The sequence below is a fragment of the Crassostrea angulata genome, chromosome 1 (genome assembly GCF_025612915.1).
Source record: "Crassostrea angulata isolate pt1a10 chromosome 1, ASM2561291v2, whole genome shotgun sequence".
In the NCBI taxonomy this organism is placed as follows: Eukaryota; Metazoa; Mollusca; class Bivalvia; order Ostreida; family Ostreidae; genus Magallana; species Magallana angulata.
In genome coordinates, this window is record NC_069111.1 from 48,888,639 (window position 1) to 48,894,103 (window position 5,465).

Here is a 5,465-nt window from a genome sequence, read left to right on the forward strand (position 1 = left end):
AGAATGTTTGTAATGGTTAACGTGTTATTTTGAATAATTGCTTGAACTTTAAATATCGTGCTATTTCCGAGAGTTGCCCTTTATGAGTTTCAAGGCAAAGGTTTAGTTTAGAATCATCGTCAACACTTGTTACAGTGTTAGCATGACTTGAGACCGTGTAATCCAACAAATCAAGAAGTAAAGTGGGTCAAACGCAATGTGCCTACTATATCCACTGTAAAATACTATTCATATCATCTCGTTCCGTGCTATTTATATAGTATTCACAATAAATTCGTATGGACGTCATTACTAATGAACGTACGGTTTGTACGAATTCCAAAGCATCGTCGTAAATCAGAAATAATGACATGACTCTAGCAAGTTATTTATTTCATTTTATGCAAAAAGAGTGTTTCTCTAGCTTATTTTGATATTCACAAGTGACTTTTTTTTTTTAAAAATACTGAAGTGTCTAATTGTCAAACCTTTTCTTCAAATGTTTTCCTTACTAAAAATAATTAGGTGGTATCAATGTAAAAAAAAATATTGCCCGACGTTTCTCTCAAGACATCAGTTTTATTCAGTTATGAAAATAAAGATATGAAATCAATATATATGTAACCTGTTACTTCTGGAGTGGCAATCTTGCTAAATGTATGGTAATTTGTTTTGCCTTTAAAAATAAATGTTCGGAAGAGCCACTACATCTTACGTTTCATAAGAATAGATGCTGTCAAGTATATTGATTACATTGTTTGTAATCCGATCAAGAACTTTGTATTTGATATATGTGTGCATGATTGTTTCTTTTTGGGGTTTTTAGGTCTTTCTACCTTTCAGGTGAAAGACCTTTTGTATTTCTTATGTTTTTAGGTCTTTCCACCTTTCAGGTGAAAGACCTTTTGTTTTCTTTATGTTTTTTATTCTTATTATTTTTCTTTTCTATTTTCCAAGGGACACCTTTTTTATTATAAGACATATTGAAACAATTTTTTCTTCATGTAATTGACCATTTAAAGTTATAATACCAAATGACCCTGATCCTGATAACCCCCAGAACTTACAAAGTTATAGCCCTTGTTTACGAAATGCTTGTTATCGCTACTCCTCTGAAACCATAAGAGATAGATACTTAAAACTTTTACCAATGTCTTCAGTACACTTAGAGGGTTCTTCAATCTACTAATACCGAATGGATCTGAGACCCCCTTCTATCAGTTATTGCCCCTGAAAGTATTTGAATTTCCATAAAACCACTTCCAACTTTTTTATTACTTATCATAGAGACTTCGGACCACTTGGGATGGAAGCGTCTACCTTGGCCGAACAAAATAACATAAAAGTCAAAGGTCAAGGTCATTTAGAAATCTGTTAATTAATGAGTTTTTAGATCGTTTTGTTAAGGGTGGTAGAGAAAAACTTTTTCATGGATGTATTAGGACATCTTAAAACATTTTAAAATATAGCCCCTCGGCTCATACCTTTGAATAAACACAAAGTTATTGCCCCTATTGTACGAAATGTTTGTTATCACTACTCCTCTGAAACCATAAGAGATAGAGACTTGAAACTTTTACTGATGTCTTCAGTACACATAGACGGTTCTTCAATCTATTCATACCGAAAGGATCTGAGGTCCACATCTAGAAGTTATTGCCCCTGAAAGTATTTACATTTCCATAAAATCACTTCAAAATTTTTTATTACTTATCATAGAGACTTCGGACCACTTGGGATGGAAGCATCTACCTTGGCCAAACAAAATAACATAAAGTTCAAAGGTCAAGGTCATTTGAAAATCTCTTAATTAATGAGTTTTTGTATCTCTTTTGTTTAGGATGGTAGAGAAAAACTTTTTCATGGATGTAGAAGGACATCTTAAGACATTTCAAAATATAACCCTTTGACCCTTACCATGTAATAATTATAGAGTTATTGCCCCTATTGTACAAAATGCTTGTTATCGCCACTCCTCATTAACCATTACAGATAGAGACTTGAAACTTTTACTAATGTATTCAGTATACTTAGACGCTTCTCCAATCTATTCATACCGACAGGGTCCACAGTCCCTTTCTAGCAGTTATTGCCCCTGAAGGTTTCGAACATTCAATAAAGAAACACAAATAACTTTTGAATCAATATTCATAGATACATCGGACCATTTGGTTTTGAAGCGTCTACCTTGTCAGATGAAAATGACATGAAGGTCAAAGGTCAAGGTCAAGCATTAAAAAATTGCAAACTTAATCGTTTGACACTTTTTTTTATGAAGTAACGCAGAAAAAATAATTTATTCTATTGAAGCAATCTTATTTCAAACATAGAAAACAAAGAGTTGGAAAGACCTCTAATTGTTCGAGAACAATTAGTCTACTAGTTTATTATTTTTTTTCTTCTCTTTTTTTCCAGGGACAGCTTTTTTATTTCTAGAGATATTGAAACATTTTTTTCTTTATGTTATTGACCATTAAAAGTTATGGTACCAAATGACCCTTTGATTGATAACTCCCAAAACTTACGAAGTTATTGCCCTTGTATACAAAAAGCTTGTTATCGCTACTCCTCTTAAACCATAAGAGATAGAGACTTGGTACTTTTACCAATGTCTTCAGTACACTTAGAGAATTCTTCAATCTACTAATACTTAAAGGATCCGAGACCCCCTTCTATCAGTTATTGCCCCTGAAAGTATTTGAATTTCCATAAAACCACTTCCAACTTTTTTATTATTTATCATAGAGACTTTGGACCACTTGGTTTGGAAGCGTCTACCTTGGCCGAACAAAATGACAAAAAGGTCAAAGGTCAAGGTCATTTGGCAATCTGTTAATTAATGAGTTTTTAGATCTCTTTTGTTATGGGTGGTAGAGAAAAACTTTTTCATGGATTTAGTAGGACATCTTAAGACATTTTAAAATATAGCCCCTCGGCTCATACCTTTGAATAATTACAGAGTTATTGCCCCTTTTGTACGAAATGTTTGTTATCGCTACTCCTCTGAAACCATAAGAGATAGAGAGTTGAAACTTTTACCAATGTCTTCAGTACACATAGAGGGTTCTTCAATCTATTCATACCGAAAGGATCTGAGGCCCCCATCTAGTTGTTATTGCCCCTGAAAGTATTTAAATTTCCATAAAATCACTTCAAACTTTTTTATTACTTATCATAGAGACCTCGGATCACTTGGGATGAAAGCGTCTACCTTGGCCGAAAAAAATGACATAAAGGTCAAAGGTCAAGGTCATTTGGAAATCTCCTAATTAATGAGTTTTTAGATCTCTTTTGTTTAGGGTGGCAGAGAAAAACTTTTTCATGGATGTAGTAGGACATTATGAGACATTTCAAAATGTAACTCATTGACCCTTACCATGTAACAATTATAGAGTTATTGCCCCTATTGTACAAAATGCTTCTTATCGCTACTCCTCATTAACCGTTAGAGATAGAGACTTGAAACTTTTACTAATGTATTCAGTACACTTAGATGCTCCTTTAATTTATTCATACCGAAAGGGTCCAAAGTCCCTTTCTATGAGTTATTGCCCCTGAAAGTTTCGAACATTTAATTAAAACACAAACAATTTTTGAATCAATATCATAGATGCATCGGACAACTTGGTATGGAAGCGTCTACTTTGTCAGATCAAAATGACATAAAGGTCAAAGGTCAAGGTCAAGCAATAAAAAATTGCAACTTAATCTTTTGACACTTTTTTATGAAATAACGCAGAAAAAATACTTTATTCTATTGAAGCAATCTTATTTCAAACATAAAAAACAATGAGGTGGAAAGACCTCTAATTGTTCGCGAACAATTAGTCTACTAGTTTTTAATTGTTTTCCGTTATCTGTTAAGCGTTTGCCAACACCCAATTTTAATTGAATTTATTGTAGCTGCACATTTTCTAGCAATTATGTCCCTGTTATTTCCTTTCTGGCCATTTACTGCTTAATGCATTCTTATACAGGGTAGTTTGCAAAACAAACTATTGTTTTAAAATATTAGTTTGTATATAGAGTCCTAGCTGTTTGCTTAATATTTTTACTGTATGTACTTGGACACACACGTGCATTGTTTTAACACATAGATTTAAGAGGCACTTGACCCCATTCGAAATTTACTAAAGTCTCTACTACTTAGACGAAATGAAGTATTGTAAACCACAAGAAAAAGATTTCCATTCTCTTGCAACATAACTCTTCATGTCCTTCAAAAACTGTTTTGAGACCAAGGTAACATGGTTTTTTTCCTATGTAGCAAAAGAATAGGGCAATGGTGTTGTGTATATGACTTAGAACAATAACCGAAATATAAGGTGACTTTCATTACACTAAGAATTCTGTCTTAAATTGTTACGAGAATTGTTATTTAAATTTAACTAAATGTGCCGGTGAAGTTTAACCTTTCCAAATTCAGCAAGATGGTTACACCCAATATAACATCAAATGTCAGGTTAGAGGCAAATGCCCAAAAAGATATCTTTTTATGTCTTTCTATGTCCAATTTTGCCAATATTCATTAATATTTCTAATAAAGTGTCAAACTTAAAGAAAACAAGAGGCCATTGTCCTTGTAGTTAAGTCTTTTGTCAAAAAGAAGGCCTTTTGTTTAAGGTGGCTCTATACACCACTTTTTGATGACGCAGTACGCAAAAAAGTAAATCTGGAAACATGCATTTCCGGTACTGGCTGATTTAAACTGAGGTGAATTGTATGGGAACCGCTATTTTGAAAAATTTGTTAAATGGATAGATTTAATTTGATAATTGGAAAATTCATTACTTACAAGTAATGTGGTATGTGACACCTTCACGTTGTGTGGTATTATTTATCGAAATAAACAATAAAATCAAGTATAAATTTTTAAAGAGTTTTTTTAAAATCATCGATATGTTACACCGTAGCGCAGTGGGTTAGTGGGTTCACTACAAACCAGTAGGTCATGAGTTCGATTCCCGTTGAGAACAATAAATTTTTTAACTTTCCAAAAATTTCTAAAACGTATTTTTTGGTTGAATACCGTGAAAGAAAATTCTAAACAGGTGAAAATATTTCAATTATAATATACTTTAATGCACATTAATATCGACACCTAACGGGGATGAGAGGGTTGCTTTGAATTTCTCTCAGGTTGGGATACATAAATCCTATTAGCCTAGTCAATGTTCCCCTTTATTTATTTGACTTAGTTTTGCACTTAAGCGAATATATTCACTTATACAGGGCAAAGTCTATTATGAAATATGCATGTATTTATCATTCCAACATTATATTTAGGAAATTTTCTTCAACTCAGAAATGAAAAGTCCCCAAGGTGTTTGGGCCTTGGGATTTAGGAACGATAACCCTTACATGAGGAACTTTCATACCAAATAAAATTTAAAATATTTTTTGTGTTTATTTGCAATTGTTTTCATTCAATTTTTTATTTCACATTTATTAAAATACATTTTCTTATAACATCAAGCAACTTTTTC